Source organism: Lolium perenne, chromosome 7 (genome assembly GCF_019359855.2).
Source record: "Lolium perenne isolate Kyuss_39 chromosome 7, Kyuss_2.0, whole genome shotgun sequence".
Taxonomy (NCBI): Eukaryota; Viridiplantae; Streptophyta; class Magnoliopsida; order Poales; family Poaceae; genus Lolium; species Lolium perenne.
Window position 1 is genome coordinate 153,695,299 of NC_067250.2, and position 20,663 is coordinate 153,715,961.

Genomic DNA, 20,663 nt, shown 5'->3' on the forward strand with positions numbered 1-20,663 from the left:
ATGGAACATAAGAAATTATCGATACGTCGGAGACGTATCAGCATCCCCAAGCTTAGTTTCTGCTCGTCCCGAGCAGGTAAACGATAACAAAGATAATTTCTGGAGTGACATGCCATCATAACCTTGATCATACTGTTGTAAGCACATGTAATGAATACAACGATCAAAACAATGGTAAATGACATGAGTAAACAAATGAATCATATAGCAAAGACTTTTCATGAATAGTACTTCAAGACAAGCATCAATAAGTCTTGCATAAGAGTTAACTCATAAAGCAATAATTCAAAGTAAAGGTATTGAAGCAACACAAAGGAAGATTAAGTTTCAGCGGTTGCTTTCAACTTATAACATGTATATCTCATGGATAGTTGTCAATGTAAAGTAATATAACAAGTGCAATATGCAAGTATGTAGGAATCAATGCACAGTTCACACAAGTGTTTGCTTCTTGAGATGGAGAGAAATAGGTGAACTGACTCAACATAAAAGTAGAAGAAAGGCCCTTCGACGAGGGAAGCATCGATTGCTATATTTGTGCTAGAGCTTTGGTTTTGAAAACAAGAAACAATTTTGTCAACGGTAGTAATAAAGCATATGTGTTATGTAAATTATATCTTACAAGTTGCAAGCCTCATGCATAGTATACTAATAGTGCCCGCACCTTGTCCTAATTAGCTCGGATTACCTGGATTATCATCGGAATGCATATGTTTTAACCAAGTGTCACAAAGGGGTACCTCTATGCCGCCTATACAAAGGTCTAAGGAGAAACTTCGCATCGGATTTCTCGCTATTGATTATTCTCAACTTAGACATCCATACCGGGACAACATAGACAACAGATAATGGACTCCTCTTTTATGCATAAGCATTCAACAATTATTAATTTTCTCATATGAGATTGAGGATATTTGTCCAAAACTGAAACTTCCACCAAGGATCATGGCTTTAGTTAGCGGCCCAATGTTCTTCTCTAACATTATGCATGCTCTAACCATTCTAGCAGTAGATCTCCCTTACTTCAGACAAGACGGATATGCATAGCAACTCACATGATATTCAACAAAGAGTAGTTGATGGCGTCCCCAGGAACATGGTTATCGCGCAACAAGCAACTTAATAAGAGATAAAGTGCATAAGTACATATTCAATACCACAATAGTTTTTAGGCTATTTGTCCCATGAGCTATATATTGCAAAGGTAGAGGATAGAAATTTAAAGGTAGCACTCAAGCAATTTACTTTGGAATGGCAGAGAAATACCATGTAGTAGGTAGGTATGGTGGACACAAATGGCATAGTGATTGGCTCAAGGATTTTGGATGCATGAGAAGTATTCCCTCTCGATACAAGGTTTAGGCTAGCAAGGTTTTTTTTTGAAACAAACACAAGGATGAAGCGGTGCAGCAAAACTCACATAAAAGACATATTGTAAACATTATAAGACTCTACACCGTCTTCCTTGTTGTTCAACCCAATACTAGAAATTATCTAGACCTTAGAGAGACCAATTATGCAAACCAAATTTTAGCAAGCTCTATGTATTTCTTCATTAATAGGTGCAAAGTATATGATGCAAGAGCTTAAACATGAGCACAACAATTGCCAAGTATCAAGTTATTCAAGACATTTTACCAATTACTACATGTAGCATTTCCCGTTTCCAACCATATAACAATTTTAACGAAGCAGTTTCAACCTTCGCCATGAAAATTAAAAGCTAAGAACACATGTGTTCATATGAACCAGCGGAGCGTGTCTTTCTCCCACACAAGCATGCATTTATTCAAACAAAAACAAAAACAAAAACAAACAGACGCTCCAAGTAAAGTACATAAGATGTGACCGAATAAAAATATAGTTTCAAGAGAAGGAACCTGATAATTTGTCGATGAAGAAGGGGATGCCTTGGGCATCCCCAAGCTTAGATGCTTGAGTCTTCTGGAACTATGCAGGGATGAACCACTGGGGCATCCCCAAGCTTAGAGCTTTCACTCTTCTTGATCACATTGTATCATCCTCCTCTCTTGACCCTTGGAAACTTCCTCCACACCAAACTCGAAACAAACTCATTAGAGGGTTAGTGCATAATCAAAAATCCACATGTTCAGAGGTGACACAATCATTCTTAACACTTCTGGACATTGCCCAAAGCTTCTGAAAGTTAATGGAACAAAGAAATCCATTCAACATAGCAAAAGAGGCAATGCGAAATAAAAGGCAGAATCTGTCAAAACAGAACAGTCCGTAAAGACGAATTTTAAAGAGGCAACAGACTAGCTCAAATGAAAATGCTCAAATTGAATGAAAGTTGCGTACATATCTGAGGATCACTCACGTAAATTGGCAGAATTTTCTGAGTTACCTACAGAGAATTCAACCCAGATTCGTGACAGAAAGAAATCTGTTTCTGCGCAGTAATCCAAATCTAGTATCAACCCTACTATCAAAGACTTTACTTGGCACAACAATGCAACAAAACTAAGATAAGGAGAGGTTGCTACAGTAGTAACAACTTTCAAGACTCAAATATAAAACAAAATTGCTGTAGCAAAATAAACACATGGGTTATCTCCCAAGAAGTTCTTTCTTTATAGCCATTAAGATGGGCTCAGCAGTTTTAATGATGCACTCGCACGAAATAGTAGTTGAAGCAAAAGAGAGCATCAAGAAGCAAATTAAAAACAAATTTAAGCCTAACATGCTTCCTATGCATAGGAATCTTGTAAATAAACAAGTTCATGAAGAGCAAAGTGACAAGCATAGGAAGATAAAACAAGTGTAGCTTCAAAAATTTCAGCACATAGAGAGGTGTTTTAGTAACATGAAAATTTCTACAACCATATTTTCCTCTCTCATAATAACTTTCAGTAGCAACATGAGCAAACTCAACAATATAACTATCACATAAAGCATTCTTATCATGAGTCTCATGCATAAAATTATTACTCTCCACATAAGCATAATCAATTTTATTAGTTGTAGTGGGAGCAAATTCAACAAAGTAGCTATCATTATTATTCTCATCATCAAATATAGGTGGCATATTGTAATCATAATCAAATTTATCCTCCATAACAGGGGGCACCAAAAGACTACTATCATTATAATCATCATAAATAGGAGGTAAAGTATCATCAAAGTAAATATTCTCCTCAATGCTTGGGGGACTAAAAAGATCATGCTCATCAAAACCAGCTTCCCCAAGCTTAGAATTTTTCATATCATTAGCAACAATGGTGTTCAAAGTGTTCATACTAATATGTTCCATGGGTTTTTTAATTTTCGGATCAAACCATCCATGTCTTAACTCAGGAAATAGAATAAGAAGCTCATTGTTGTCCATTATGCCTTACTAGTGTAAACAAGAAACAAAAAGATGCAATTGCGGGATCTAAAGGAAATAGCTTTGAGCACACACACAATGGCGCCAGAAAAGTACTTAGTTACCTGGAACCGGAGTATGAGTGTCTTTTACCTTTCCTCCCCGGCAACGGCGCCAGAAAAGTCCTTGATGTCTACGGGTGCTTCTATTCTTGTAGACAGTGTTGGGCCTCCAAGAGCAGAGGTTTGTAGAACAGCAGCAAGTTTCCCTTAAGTGGATCACCCAAGGTTTATCGAACTCAGGGAGGAAGAGGTCAAAGATATCCCTCTCAAGCAACCCTGCAACCACAAAGCAAGAAGGCTCTTGTGTCCCCAACACACCTAATAGGTGCACTAGTTCGGCGAAGAGATAGTGAAATACAGGTGGTATGAATAAGTATGAGCAGTAGTAACGGCGCCAGAAAAGTGCTTTGCTGCCCAGGACTGGCGTGTGGTTGATGGTGGTAATATTGCGGACAGTACAAATGCAGTAGAACAGTAAACAAGCAGCGGATAGCAGTATTTAGGAACAAGGCCTAGGGATTATACTTTCACTAGTGGACACTCTCAACATTGATCACATAATAGAATAAATAGATAGATGCTAGACTCTACACTCTCTTGTTGGATGATGAACACCACTAACTGTGTAGGATTACACGAACCCTCAATGCCGGAGTTAACAAGCTCCACAATATTCGATGTTCATGTTTAAATAACCTTAGAGTGCATGACAGATCAACACAACCAAACCAAGTACTAACATAGCATGCACACTGTCACCTTCACGCTACGAAAGGAGGCATAGATCACATCAATACTATCATAGCAATAGTTAACTTCATAATCTACAAGAGATCACAATCATAACCTACGCCAAGTACTACACGATGCACACACTGTCACCATTACACCGTGCAGGAGGAATAGACTACTTTAATAACATCACTAGAGTAGCACACAGATAAATTGTGATACAAAACACATTGCAATCATAAAGAGATATAAATAAGCGCTTCACTATGCCATTCATAACAGTGAATAAGTATTCTGTGAAATATAGCCTAGGAGACCCACACGGTGCACACACTGTCACCTTTACACACGTGGAACAAGGAGTCTCCGGAGATCACATAAGTAAAATTCACTTGACTAGCACAATGACATCTAGATTACAAGCATCATCATATGAATCTCAATCATGTAAGGCACCTCATGAGATTATTGTATTGAAGTACATAGGAGAGAGATGAACCACATAGCTACCGGTACAGTCCCGAGCCTCGATGGAGAAATACTCCCTCCTCATGGGAGACAACAGCGTTGATGAAGATGGCGGTGGAGATGGCAGCGGTGTCGATGGAGAAGCCTTCCGGGGGCACTTCCCCGTCCCGGCGGCATGCCGGAACAGAGACTCCTGTCCCCCAGATCTTGGCTTCGCGATGGCGGCGGCTCTGGATGGTTTCTCGTACCGTGGCTTTTCCGTATCGAAGATTTAGGTCGAGGAGGCTTAAATAGGCGAAGAGGCGGCGTCGGAGGGGGTACGGAGCCGCCACACAATAGGGGGGCGCGGGCCCTAGCCTGGCCGCGCCAGCCCCATGTGTGGGCCCCCTGTGGCCCCTCTCTGGCGGCTCTCGGGTGTTCTGGAAGCTTCATGCAATCCTAAGACTCTGGGCGTTGATTTCGTCCAATTCCGAGAATATTTCCTTACTAGGATTTCTGAAACCAAAAACAGCAGAAAACAGGAACTGGCACTTCGGCATCTCGTCAATAGGTTAGTTCCGGAAAATGCATAAATATGACATAAAGTATGCATAAAACATGTAGATATCATCAATAATGTGGCATGGAACATAAGAAATTATCGATACGTCGGAGACGTATCAAGGTGCCTCGAAGGCATGTCGTTTCTAAACCAGTTGACCTAGTGCAGGGTTCTCTAGAGTCGTGTGGGTTCTTTGCTTCCTCTTTGTTTTGTTTATTTTGATAGAGAGATCTCCTTCCACCATGATCTTTCTATTTTGTGGGTTCCACAAAATTCTGATCTAGGCTTCGAGGTTTCCTTTCACCTTGGATGCCTCCTTTTCCTTTTTCTTGGATACTTCTGAAGCTAGGTATGGCTTCTTGAAAGTTACCTTGTGATTACTACCTTGCAGTGTCCTCCGTGCCACTCATTTAGTGGTTACTCTTTTCTCGGGTTTTAACCCTTGGACTTGAACCGAAGGTCCCAGATTGTGCTAGATTATGTTATCCAAATCCTAGTACATGAAGCTGGCCTTTAACCCAAGATCCATTCTATTGAACACCGGTGTTAATGTTCAAACATTACATCGGGCTGGATAAATACAAATGAAGCTATCCTTCAATCTTGTGGTTACTTGTCGTGATTGAATTGCGGCAACAAATGACTTTCCCTTCCACTAGCTATCGCAGAGGTTCTCTCATTGAACCAAACGGATCATGATAAGAGTACTCTTTGTGAGTCTCTCATCTATGTCTGTAACTCTGCCACACCTTCTTTTTCTGCATAATCCTCACGAAAGTGTTAACTTGTGCATCTACATCTCAGGAATTCTGATCCTGATTGTGTTCCTCCTATTTAGTTGCTTTCCAACCTTTGTCTGCTGGTGAGCAGACAAGTTCTAAATGTGCATTGGTGTTTACCAATGTATGTTACTCTTGTGGTTCTTCAAGACATTCCACTTCAGTATGTCAGGAGAAACAAACTCCAGTACCTTGTCCATTTTAAAGACTTGGTCAAAGTGTTGTAATCTGCAGATTAAGAAGCCTCATTAGCTTATGATCTGTTCTACCTTAGGGTATCACCCTCTTCCATGTCATGAGGTCGTGTTGTGTATCATGGCCTTATTGACGAAGTGATTCTCTTGCACGTCTTTACTCGCCCTTCCTCGTGCTTGGGAATGTTGGGTTGTTTGTATTGATGTGACTATCGGAGATTCTTAGCAATTGTTATTGCTTCGAGATCCAAGGACATTTGTATCATTCTTAGCAATATTGGTTCACCAATTACTAAGCGAAGTTTGATTGTGCTGCCAAGTCCATTCGTTCAGGCGCACATCTTCGGTCAAAGAGTTAGGTTGATACCGAAGCTCTCAAGACCACATCGGTTGCTCTGTAAAGCAATATCCCCTCTTGAACTCAATGATATATCGGTGGTTCGTGATATTTTTGATGTCTTTCTAGAAGTATCGCCACACTGACACATGGCCGCGTTATCGAGTTCATGATTAAGTTAGTTCTGTGAACTACTTCTTTCTCCAAGAAACTGTACTGGACACCCTAGACTAGTTGATTGAGCTTAATCAACAAACTTGGAGAGTTGAAGGACAAAAGCTCTATCCAACTTTGTTCCTTCACCAAGGGATGTCTAGTGATGTTTGTGTTGAAGTCAGAAAGTATCTCCTTTGCGGATATGCTATCTTCCCCATATTTGATTTGAGCCTGGGCTATCGTCAAATCAAACTCAGTTCCAAGGACTATTTTGATGATGTTTATACTCATGGTGTCTCGTCTGAGTATACCTTCATGTCCTTTGGTCCGACCAATACTTCTGCCGAGTCTATATAGAATATGAGTCCCTCATTGGAGTATCTTGATAAGTTTGTCATTGAGCCCATCAATGAAATTCTTATTTCCACCATGTCTAAAAAGGTTCACATTGAACAAGTGGCACTAATAGCACTAATATTGGGAAATTTTGAGAACCATCTTTGTGTTATCATGAAGTATGTGTTCTGGATGTCAGAAGTGACCTTCTCTAGTTCACGTGCACTTGCTGAAAGATGTCATCGTGGATCTGGGTCGAGTTCCCTTTGTTATCCTCGGGAATCATCGCAAGTCGGTCAGGCATGTACGAAGTATTCTTGAGATGGAAGGTTGTTACCTCCATTCCTTGAAAAGTTTCTCTATGCACACCAAGCCACTGACTGGTTTGTTCAAAGAGAAGAAGCTTAATAACTTCATTATCTTCTTTGATGTCCCCACAATGACTCAAAGGTGTTACATTGCAAGTTCATATGCGTGCAATTTCCTTTGGCAGTCGCAACCATATGGATTACGCAATCTGGCTCAATCTTTTGGAGCTTGACATTATAGTCTATATCTTGATAATCTAGCAACTTTACCTTGGTGGTAGTTGTTGCAATTTCTATTCCTACATTCTGAGTCTGAAATACCTTTACACCTAACCTAAGCTGAATCTCAAGCGGCAACGATGGTTAGTGTTTCTCAAGGATTTTTGTCATAGGTCTCTTTGTAAATCCGACAAGATTGATGTCGTGGTTAACACAATTAGTCGGAAGGCCTAACGCCATAATCTCTTGAATCATCAAGAATAACCACTCTCCATAAGGATCTTGTGCGACTTATTCTAGAAGTTGCCCTTATGATGTCTTTTCAATTCCGAAGTATGACCTTCACTTGATGACCTATTCAAGGCTGGTCAATAGCCTAATATTGGTGTCTAGAACATCAAGGGAACATTACAAACAAAGTTGCTAAATGTCTCTTGGTCAATCCGTCGAAATCATTTCTTCGGTGACAACAACTTCGTAAGGAGAAAAAAATTTCACTCCCCGGTGATCCTTGCTATGTCTTTCGATGATGATTTTCCCCTTCCTTTGGCTTATACCTGAAGTTCCAATCAATTCACATGTTGTGTTAATTCATCAGTCATCTAGTCCCCAGCCTTTTGAGTAGATTTCAATAGTTTCATGTATTCTTGCCCGAAGAGTGACTATGATTATTAACTCCAAAGTTGCTCTGGTTGGTAATCATTTGTCATTCTCAGAGTCACCCTCCTTTTGGGGAGTGTCTCTTCATGGTACCAAAAGCAATCCAACTCTTCGCTACATTGTCCTTTGTATTCCTATCAGGCATGGAGCAATTGTATATCAAAATTTGAAACTTCTTCCGTCCCCTTCGTTACCTTGATGTGTTTCATGTTTGTTAGCTCAAGAGCTGTTTTTCAACACTCCTTCCATGAGTTGACCATGAGATACTCGATCTTCTAGAGATCCTTCGTTCTAGAGTTATTCCCTCTTTCCTTTAGGTGCAGTTGAGCAACAACTTCAATGGAAGAAAATGAAGAGTTCTTCATGGTGTTGTGGGTCAACCTTCTTCATGGTTTCGTGGATCAACTTCTTCAATAAAGAAGACCATCGTGGTATCGACAAGCTCGTTGAAGATCGGTCTAGCCCTTGTTACCTTCTCTTTTCCTACCTTAGGAATCTCGGGGACGAGATTCTTGTAAGGGGGATAGAGTTGTAACATCCCTGTTTAGCAAACCCTAATTAGGAAGTTGTTTGTGCATTCATGAGCATCATATAAATGCATTAATAAAAAATTGCATTTTAAAAACAAAGTGGAAATCCTAATTTTTCCCAAATCCTTGTTCTATTTTAAAGAGGTGTTCAACATCTTTCTGAAGTGCAAAATAAATGTGTGAACCTTCTCATATACTAAGAAGGACACTAAATATTTTACATAAACTTCTGGGTAATTTTCAAATCTTCAAAAGGTTGCAAAATACCAAAATCTAATGGTTTTATCTCTGTTTTAACTCTTCCCGGGAAAAACCCTAAAACCCAGGGGGTTATGGGCAATTTTTGCCCTTGTCTTCTTCCTCGTTGGACAGGCAGGCACCTGCGTGCCCTGTCCTGCCCGCTCCGACGCCACCTTCTGCTACCGCCGACCGAGGACGAGGAGGCGTCCTGGATACTCCCTTACGCGCCCTGCCCCTCTCTCTTATCCTCTTCTCCCTCTCCCTGGCCCTCCTTCTCTCTTTCCTCTTCACAGCAACCCAAACCCTAACCCCGGCCGACGTGAATCGCCGTCGCTCCGGCCACCCCCGCGCCCACCTGAGCACACCATCGGCTCCGCCTCGCCTCCCCGAGTTTCCCCATCAAAGGAATCGGCCGGGGAGCGCTCGAATCGCCGCCGCCGACGCCGTCGTCTCCGAGGCCGGCGAAGCTCCCGACGACCATGGCGCCACCTCCCGGCCTCCCCTATCGTCGCTGTCGACACCATCGGCTCCGGGGTGAGCTCCTCATTCCTTCGAGCCCCTCCGCTCTCTCCCTCGCTCGCTGTAGCGCCTCCGCACCATGTGCCCCCGAGCTCTGCCGCCAGCCATCGCCGCCGACGCTCCTCCGGCGACCTGTGGCAAGCAGCACCGTCACCAAAAGCCTTCCCGCGTCGAGCTGCATCTTTTGCCCCCGCGCACGCGCCCTATTGCAGCCCGAGTCGGCCAATTGCTGCGGCATCTGCAAGCTCCAGGTCGTGCTGACGTCAGCATGACGCAATAAACCTTTTTCTATTTCTGTTTAATTTCAGTAATTCATATTAATTCAGAAAATGATGTATTTTATATCAAAATGTTCAGAAAAACATTCTCTACAAGTTTAGGTGTAATTCATACATCCTTGCAACAATTAAATTGCATAAGTAGTGAAACCCTAATCGAACCCTCTCATATGGCAGTATCCGATGCCGGCACCCCTTTAATTTGACGATGCACCTAGGGTTGCTCAATTCCGTTAACATAACATGTCATATCATCATTCTTGTATGCGCATTGCATCGATGCCATGTGTTGATTGTTCTTTTACCTTTTCGGTGTTTGCTTCTTCATGGTCGATATAACACGAGGCCAAGACGATGAAGATCGATAGCACCGAAGGTCAATACTTATTCATCAACAAACAAGTCAAGTACAAGATTATCGAAGATCCACTTCGGTTTATCAGGGACAAAGGCAAACCCTAGCCTGGTTCATATGTGATTTCGAAATGCTTTTATTCTGGTTCCTACATATTGCATGTGATTCAACTATTTTTTTATCGATAGGTAGAGTTATCCTATCTATTGCATGTTTCGCCCTTGTAGCCGCAAATACCTGATCCACTGCTCCTAGCATAACTAGGTTTGTGTTGGGGGGATGACCCCCGGTATGCCAAAGGCATGCCAAACCGGATGGTTTGAGCCATCAAAGTACCGGTTTAAAGGTTATTCCGGATAATAAGAGCTGGTTCTATGCAAAGTGAATCATATCGGTATCCCAGAAGGGGTATACCGGAACCGGCTAAGAAGGTACCGGAGTACCGGTACAGGCTACACTGTAGCATGTCGGCAAGACTGGTCAATGATTCTCTCAAGAGCTAGAGGACAAGGATGAGTGAAGCACTTCAGCTTTAAACGAAGCCCTGACGACAAAAGCAGATGATGACGTAAAAGGTACCGGAGGATGTCACCGCTCCTGATTAAAGACATACCGGCATCACCGGTAGCCAAAGTGGCTTTGTAAAGTAGTTTGTCTAGTCAAAGATCCCATTAGGGTTTCCTAGGGTTTCTTCCTCTGTAAGCCACCCTCTCCCCTATATAAGGAGAGGGGGCACACCCCATCGCGGGCATAAGCTATCCTGTATCCAAAAACATGCAACCTTGTATGATCGAGAAATAGAGAGATCTAGAGGTGAGATTGATCTTGTGTTCTTCTTCTTCTACCTCTGGCCAAGGCCAAGTTCTTGAGGAAAGCATCCGGAATCCATCCCATCCTTACCAAAACCCTCCCCCGAATCCTCTAGCGCACATTCGGCCCCAACTTAAGCCATCCCATGGCATCTGTCTGTTCACCACGACGACAATTGGCGCCCACCGTGGGGCCAGCAGCTGCGCTTGCTGGAGTACATATTCGGGCGGGCCTCCTCACCATCGCCGGCGAGCGTGTCGTCACCGCGCTCGTCAATCGCATCTACGACATGGACTTCATCAACGAAAACACAGGCTGCTTCGCCAACGGAGGTAAGGTCCCCAAGAACGGCCGCGTCATTGAGTTCGGGAGCTTCCTCGTCTACTACGGCACCGTCCCCGAGCGCTAGTGCCTCTCGCCGGTGCTGGTGGCTCCGGACCCGCCAAGGTCTGCGCTTCGCAGCGGCCACGCCGCCGGCAGCATCGAGGTGCTGGTGGTTGGCGCGGATGACGCCGGCAAAGGAGCTGCGGCGGAAGGCGCGGGACAGACGAAGTCCACGTGCATGGCCAAGCCGCCGACCGAGCGCAACCAGGAGGTTGCAGGCGCGTCTACAACACGACCGGAGACTCCTCTCCAAGCGGCCATGAGCGTGCTGGCGACGCCCATCGCGCAGAACATCGACCCGGCAGTGGCTCAGGCGGAGCTGGAGGCACAACGGCAGAAGCTGCTCGCGAATGGCGCCGACATCGTCCGGGCGCAACGCGAGCTGAACCTAGCCCTACGTGAGTATAACGCTGCCCACGGCTTTGCTTCTGTTAGCGCTCAGGCTGCAAGGATACCGGAGAACCGGCTTAGGGCGCGCAATCTAGATCGGGATCTGCGTAAAGAAATTCTTGCCGGAAAGAGTACCTCTGCATCGCCGAGTATTGTAGAAAAACCTAAGTACAGTAGCCTGGATAAAACCATAAAAGCTGCCAGGGCTGCAGTAGAGCTGTGTGAATCGCTTACCGGAGATGCTTTAGAAAAACAACAAGATCGTGTTAGGGAGTTGCTTGACATGATTGAGCAGCAAAATGCTGAGCAGCTTGCCAAGGTAAACAAGGCTACGGCTTCAAAATCTATGCGTTCTACAAAGAATGCCGGAAGCAAGTCCCATGGGCAGGCATCGTCCCCCCATCCGGACAAAAGAAAATAAAAAGTGATGAATGCACAGCAAATGACTATGTACGATCCGGTGCTTGCCGGAAAACAACAAGCCGGGCGACACGAGGCCGGTAGAAAAAGCCAAGGGGCAGGTCGTGGCTATGCCGGATATGGCTATGCCGGAAATGAGTATGCCGGTAGAGGTGAAACCGGGCAATATTATCGTGCACCAAGAGCTGCTTATGCAAAGGAGGAGATGCCTCCGCCGAGGTACCGGCAGGCAAGAGCCGCGGTACCGGAAAGATACGATGAGGCTGATTCGGGAACCGAAAGAATCGCAGCCTACCGGAACCCTCTGGGGGAACGGTTAGGAGAAAGATGCCTACCAGACCGGGATGCGAGGCACATGCTGGATAGGATGTACTTATCTGAAATGGTCGAGGCAGAAGGTCCTCCGGATCCCAAGTGTTTTGGCCCATAGATAATGAGAGAGGAACCACCGGTTCGCAACTTCACGTTGCCCCGTGATACAAAAACATATGATGGCACCACTAAGCCAGAAGACTGGCTTGCGGACTACGTTACCGCAGTTTACGTTGCTGGTGGCGGAGGAACTGTCACTGGTGGAGGAAACCGGCGCTGGGCCGTGAGAATTGTACCGTCTTTCCTGGTAGGACCAGCACACATCTGGCTAAACAACTTGCTGGCAGGAAGCATAAATGGCTGGCTAGATTTTGAGGAAGCTTTCGTGAGCAACTTCAGCAGTACCTACCGGAGGCCAAACAGGCCGCAGCAGCTCGCTTTGTGCGTGCAGCGCTCCAATGAAACAGACCGGGGTTACCTGACCCGGTGGAACTCCACAAGGAACTCCTGTGAGGGAGTAATCAAGGCGCATGCCATAGCTTGGTTTTTAATGGGTGCAGAAGAGGTTCACCACTGTGGCAAAAGCTACAGAGGAACATGGCAACAACTTTGGCAGAAATGATACATGTGGCAGATAGCTACGCATTGGGAGACCCAATGCAACCGGCAGTACAGGCCGATCCGGCACAAACAAGCCAACCACGTCAGGATCAATACCGGGATAACTGGCACAACAAAAGAAGGGAAGATTTTCCGGATCGGAGGTACGGTCCGCAGCAAGTGGCCGCGGTGCAGGATAACTCTGGCACCAGCGGAAGCCAGAGGCAAAAAACCAGATCGCAGCCATGGGCGGGTCCTAAAAAACAATGGGTTGAAAAGAAACCGTGGGGACAGAAAAAGAATTGGCAAGAACATGCAAAATACACCATGGAAGCGGCTATGGAACAACCTTGTCGGTGGCACACTCCGAATCCGGCAAATCCGTCAAATCACCTGACAAAGGATTGTTCCTGGACCAAGTACTTGATGTTGAAAGGTGCGGTAAAAGATGCGCAAGCACAAGGCTGTACCACGATACTACCACCATCGCAAGACATGTTGTACCAACAACTACAACCACCACCACCGCTTACCGGAGCAAACGCTCTACCGGTACAGCCTCAGCCAAACCGGCAACAGCACCAACAAGTTCATCAGGTGGGTGATGGCAATGGCCAACCACCGCCACTGGCACCTTTGGGCCGGAATGTTTACCAGGATCCGGACCTGTGTTGTGTTGTGTTCGTTACTAAGCCAACTGACAGGCAAAGCATGCATCGTTGTTCCATGGAAATGAACGCGGTGATGCCGGCAGTACCAAAATACATGCTGTGGTCAGATCAGGAAATCACCTGGCCGTTCAAGGATCACCCGAAAATAATGCCTAATCCGGGTGGCTATGCTCTTGTTGTGGACCCTATCATGCATGGGCCAACAACTCGAGTGCGGTTCAGCAAGGTGCTGATCGACAATGGAAGTAGCATAAACATCATGTACCGGCACACCATGCATACGCTGGGAATAACTGAAAACATGCTTCAGCCAACCCACACAACGTTCCACGGAATCGTGCTGGGCTTGTCCTGCTCTCCTATGGGGAAAGTCCGGGTGGATGTGTCGTTTGGAGGACGCGACAATTGCCGGGTGGAAAACATTCTGTTCGAAGTGGTGGATTTGGATAGTCCTTACCATGCACTACTAGGGAGACCGGCATTGGCGGCATTTATGGCCTCAACCCATACGACGTATCTCAAGATGAAGATGTCGGCACCTTCTGGACCCTTAACTGTGGTGGGAAACTACAAGGTCTCACTAGAAACCGCTTCCGCCGGATCAAATCTGGCCGAATCGCTGGTGATCGCAGAGGAAAAAAGGAGAATGCAAACTGCGGTTGCGCTGGCTCAGTCCTCACAATTGAGCTTAGCGGCAATGAGTGGCAGCCTGGGCACACCGGCATTCAAGCCAACCAAGGAAACAAAAGACATTGTGCTGGACCCTGCTTACCCTGAGCGCACCGTTCGCATCGGTGCCAGTCTCAGTGAGGCATAGGAAAGCGCGCTCGTCAACTTCCTCCGTGAGAATCGGAATATCTTTGCCTAGTCCACTGATGACTTGCTAGGTGTTCCAAGGGAGTTGGCTGAGCACTCTCTGAACGTTCGGAAGGATGCAAAGCCGGTAAGGCAGCCGTTGCGCCGGTTCGCTGAAGATAGGAGGAAAATCATTCGAGAAGAAGTGACAAAGTTACTGGTTGCCGGCTTCATCGTGGAAGTGCTGCATACCGAGTGGCTAGCCAATCCGGTGCTGGTCGAGAAGAAAAAAGAGGAGGAACAAAAGCTCCAAAGGTGTGGCGCATGTGCATCGACTACACTAACCTGATCAAGGCTTGCCCAAAAGATCCTTTTCCTTTACCCCGGATCGATCAAGTGATTGATTCTATTGCTGGGTGTGAACTGTTGTCATTCCTGGATGCTTATTCCGGTTTCCACCAGATTCCCCTGAAAAAGGAAGATCAAATAAAAACTGCATTTATCACCCCGCACGGGGCTTTTTGCTATGTCACTATGCCTTTCGGTTTGCGCAACGCTGGTGCAATGTACCAGCGCTGCATGCAAAAGTGTTTGTTTGATCAAATTGGAAAGAATGTGCAAGTCTATGTGGACGATGTCGTGATAAAAACTAAGGTCAGGGAAACCTTGATCGATGATTTAAGGCAAACGTTTGACAACCTGAGGAGGTTCCGGATAAAAATCAATCCGGCAAAATGCACCTTCGGTGTTCTAGCCGGAAAATTGCTTGGCTTTCTCGTATCAAGCCGGGGAATAGAGGTTAATCCGGTAAAGATTCGGGCCATTGAAAGAATGACCATTCCACAAGATCTCAAAGATGTACAAAAGTTTACCGGAAGCTTGGTGTCGCTAAGCCGGTTCATAAGCAGGTTGGGGGAAAAGGCCCTGCCGCTCTATGCTTTAATGAAAAAATCTGATACCTTCGTCTGGACCCCTCAGGCAGACGCAGCGTTCAAAGAGCTAAAAACAATGCTAGCTACGGCGCCGGTACTGGCTTTGCCTTTGGAAAGAGAGCCCATGTTGTTGTACATAGCAGCGACAAACCGGGTCGTGAGTGTTGTAGTTGTGGTGGAAAGAGAAGAGGAAGGAAAAACCGTGCAAAGACCGGTACTACCAGAGCGAGGTGCTCTCCCTCTCAAAACAAAACTACCCTCACTTCCAGAAAATGACCTACGGCGTGTTCATGGCCGCCACAATGCTTAAGCACTATTTTGAGGAACACCCCATGAAGGTGGTGAGTGAGGCACCCATTTCAGATATCATGTGCAAATGATGCTAGCGGCAGGATTGCCAAGTGGGCAATTCAGATATCACCGTACGTACCGGTATATGAAAAAAGAGACGCCATAAAATCACAAGCTTTAGCTGATTTCTTGGTTGATTGGGCGGAAATGCAATACTAACCGCCGGAACAAAAGATAGAATACTGGAAGATGCACTTTGACGGATCCAAGCTCAAAGAGGGTCTAGGCGCTGGTGTGGTCCTAACTTCACCAAAGGGAGATCATCTCCGGTATGATCTGCAAGGACACTTCAGAGCATCAAACAACGTAGCTGAATATGAGGCTCTGATCCATGGGCTCAAGGTTGCAAAGGAAATCGGTGCGCACCGTCATTTGCTATGGCGATTCACATCTTGTGGTGCAGCAGTGTTCCGGAGATTGGGACGCAAAAGATGCCAATATGGCCTCATACCGGTTCCACGTGCAAAAGATTGTCAGCTTCTTTGAGGGCTATGAGTTTCACCATGTGCCTCGTGCGGAAAATGAAGCCGCGGATACCCTCTCTAAGCTAGGTTCCTCCCGGCAGGAAATTCCTCCCGAAGTGGCTTTGGCTCACCTAAGGACACCATCGATTAAACCAAGTCCAGAATTGGTGTCAATCTTTGTACCGGAATCACACATTGTGCCAATGGACATTGACGAAGGAAACCCGGGGACTGCTCCGGTAAACCCGGGGACTGCAAGACCTAAGCCGGAAGAGGCTATGCTGGTGGACAGTATGGAGATAGACGTACCGGTATTCCTAGTCCGGGAAGCACCAACTTGGGTTGAACCTATTAAGGAATTCCTGATCAACGGCACCCTGCCGGTTGACGAAAACGAGTCGAGGAGGATCCAAAGAAGGTCCAAGGCCTACACTATCATCAATGGTGAGGTATACAAAAGAAGTGTCACTGGTGTCCTCCAAAGGTGTGTGGAGCCGGAAGAAGGAAAAGAAATGTTGGTGGAAGTTCACCAACGAGAGTGTGGACACCATGCTTCATCAAGAGCACTGGTGGCAAAAGTGTTCCGGCATGGGTTCTACTGGCCCACGGCTTTGGAAAACGCTGAGGATTTGGTACGAAAATGCAATGGGTGCCATCGGTACGCCAAGCAAAATCATACCCCAGCATCCGGTCTCAAAACTATACCATTAACTTGGCCGTTTGCTGTTTGGTGCCTTGACATGGTTGGTCCATTCAAAACCGCAAGGGGCATGACCCATGTCCTGGTGATGGTAGATAAATTAACCAAGTGGCTGGAAGTAAAACCTATCGCAAAGTGTGATGGGCATACAACGGTAAAATTCCTAAAAGATGTAATCTTGCGGTATGGATACCCGTATAGCATCATCACTGACAATGGGACAAACTTTGCCCAAGGAGAATTTAAACGATTCTGTGAGGATAACAATATCCGGTTGGATTCGTGCTCCGTAGTGCACCCACAAGGCAATGGCCAAGTTGAAAGAACTAACGCTCTGGTGCTTTCCGGTATCAAGCCAAGGCTGATTAAACCACTTGAAAGATCACCAGGATGTTGGCTCGACGAGCTACCATCCATGTTGTGGAGCATACGAACAACACCAAACCGGTCTACCGGATACACTCCATTCTTCATGGTTTATGGGGCGGAAGCCGTGATACCAACCGATATCATACATGATTCACCAAGGGTTCAACTCTATACTGAAGAAGAGGTAAAAGAGGCCCGAGAAAATGATGTGGACTTGCTAGAAGAAGCAAGAGAGTTGGCTTTGGCAAGAACATCCATATACCAGTAGAACCTCAGACGCTATCATAGCCGGAAGGTTAACCCGAGAGTATTCCGGGAAGGATACCTGGTGCTACGCCTAGTGCAGCGCACTGAGGGATGATGTCTACGCACGCTTCTATTCCTGTAGACAGTGTTGGGCCTCCAAGAGCAGAGGTTTGTAGAACAGCAGCAAGTTTCCCTTAAGTGAATCACCCAAGGTTTATCGAACTCAGGGAGGAAGAGGTCAAAGATATCCCTCTCAAGCAACCCTGCAATTACGATACAAGAAGTCTCTTGTGTCCCCAACACACCTAATACACTTGTCATATGTATAGGTGCACTAGTTCGGCGAAGAGATAGTGAAATGCAAGTAGTATGGATGAATATGAGTGGTAATAGCTATCTGAAATAAATATGGCAGCGAGTAAACATGCAACAAAACAGTAAATAAACGGAGATTCGATGTTCGGAAACAAGGCCTAGGGATCCTACTTTCGCTAGTGGACACTCTCAACAATGATCACATAATAAAACTACTCTACACTCTCTTGTTGGATGACAAACACCATTCATTGTGTAGGGCTACAAGAGCACCTCAATGCCGGAGTTAACAAGCTCCACAACATTCGATGTTCATATTTAAGTAACCTTAGAGTGCATGATAGACCAACACAATTATACCGAGTACTAACATAGCATGCACACCGTCACCGACAGACTATGAAAGGGGGAATAGATCACACCAATACTATCATAGCAATAGTTAACTTCATAATCTACAAGAGATCACAATCATAGCTTATACCAAGTACTACATGATGCACACACTATCAACATTACATCATGGAAGAGGAATAGAATACTTTAATAACATCACTAGAGTAGCACATAGATGATATTCAACTAGATCACAAAGAGAGAGATGAACCACATAGCTACGGTAGAGCCCTCAGCCTCGGGGGAGAACTACTCCCTCCTCATCATAGGAGACAGCAGTGGCGATGAAGATGGCGGTGGTGTCGATGGAGATGCCTTCCGGGGGCACTTCCCCGTCCCGGCGGCGTGCCGGAATAGAGACTTCTATCCCCCGAATCTTGGCTTCGCGATGGCGGCGGCTCTGGAACTTTTCTCGTACCGTGGCTTATTCGTCTAGGGTTTTCGCGACGGAGACCTTAAGTAGGCGGAAGGGCAGCCTCGGAGGGGCCCTGTGGGGCCACACCATAGGGGGGTCGCGCCCCACCCCTTGGCCGCGCCGCCCTGGCGTGTGGGCCCCCTGGCTCCTCTCTGGCCCCTCTTCGGTGCTCTGGAAGCTTCCGAGAAAAATAAGATGTTAGGCGTTGATTTCGTCCAATTCCGAGAATATTTCCTGTGTATGATTTATGAAACAAAAAACATCAGAAAACAGGAACTGGCACTTCGGCATCTCGTCAATAGGTTAGTTCCGGAAAACGCATAAAATCATCATAAAGTGTGAGCAAAACATGTAGGTATTGTCATAAAACAAGCATGGAACATCAGAAATTATAGATACGTTGGAGACGTATCAAGGGACGCCACAAGCTCTCACCTCCGTGGGAAGGACCTTTCATTGTGAGAAAGACTCTACACAATGATGCCTACTACTTAATCGATGCACATGAAGCAAAGAAAGGAAAGGCGGACATGTCAGGAGAGGAAACTAAGCGCCCATGGAACACAGCTCTGCTGCGTCCTTTCTATTCCTAAAGTTGTGCTATAAGGAGTTCTTTTTTGTACCTTAAATGCTATGAATAAAAGATGCTGGCACCTCGAATGAATTTCGGGGACTGCCTCTACCGAAAATTGCATGCAATGTGTTTATTTTTTTAGTTTACCGGTTGCTTGGTGAAAGTTTTTTCTTTCCGGTTTATTAACGTGCTAAACTTACCGGAGTCTTCGACTTTGCTGCTGTCCGCAAACCGGCTTCATGGCAAGCAAGATAAACCGGTAGGAAGTAAGCACGTGAAACACGAAAAGAGGGAATGGGAACAAAATCCGGAAAAAGTTTAACTAACCCCGGTCATACCGGTTTTTTGTGAAAAATTTCGAATTATTTCTAAGTTCAAGAAAATGCTTGCTTGGTGTCAACACCCGGATTTTTAAGTCCAGATGCCTATTATGCCATTCATCGCAATCCCAGGAATATTGTTTTTGCGAGACATAATAATTAAGTAGTATAGAGTCATCATTCATTACAATACCAACATAGTCATTACACAAATAGGATCACATGATCCAGTCTCATTACAACACTTGATCTATTGATCATTACACAAATACGTAGCGGAAGCGAAGTAGTAGTGGACTATCTATTCCACAGGCAACACTTGACGTTAGAAGCTCCTAGTTGTTGTAGACGTCCTGCTGGTCATCCTCTTCATACTGCTGTTCGGCTTCATAGTCTGGCCATTTGAATAGCCAGGGACAAAGCCGTGAGTACTTTCAAGTACTCGCAAACTAATACTAATGTAAGTACTAAACATGGCTATTGAGAGTTTCTAAGCTCTAGGGTTGTTTGCATAAAGCCAATTTTAGTTTAGAAACATTTTAGTAAACAACTCCTCATGTGCTAACTAACTCAAGTGGAAACATTAGTGTCATTCCCACAACTCTGTTGTGATTCAATTTCAAAGTCACCTTTCAAGTTCAAATTCATAAGTCAAAAAGAGATCAAATTCTGATGACGGAAACAGTATGGCCTTTCCAACTGTCCATGACCGCGGACGCGGCTATTTGAATAGGTTTACACTCTACAGAGGTTGCACACTTGTGCCACAACATTTGATTACATCCATCAGGGATAAACCCCGAATAATCGTAACTCAGTACGCAGATCATCAACCATTAACCTTTCACTTACACACCCTAGTATAGGCACCTCTCCCCATGAGCTTGGCCTCCCGGTGATAGCCAACTGTTATGCCGGGAACTGCACAGGGCTGGGCCGTACAATTCACCTCAATTCACGTCATTTCACTTTCAACGGAGGCAGCCTCGGCATAACCTCTATGACGCTTGTTCAGAGGGAACCCATACTAAGACATATAAATTTCCAACTAAGCCTTACCCACAATCAGGTATTGTGGGGGTACTCAAAAATTGGAATGGTATCGCATCCAACTCAATCATCAGTTTTTAGCCATTTCACCAAGTCAAATTCATGTC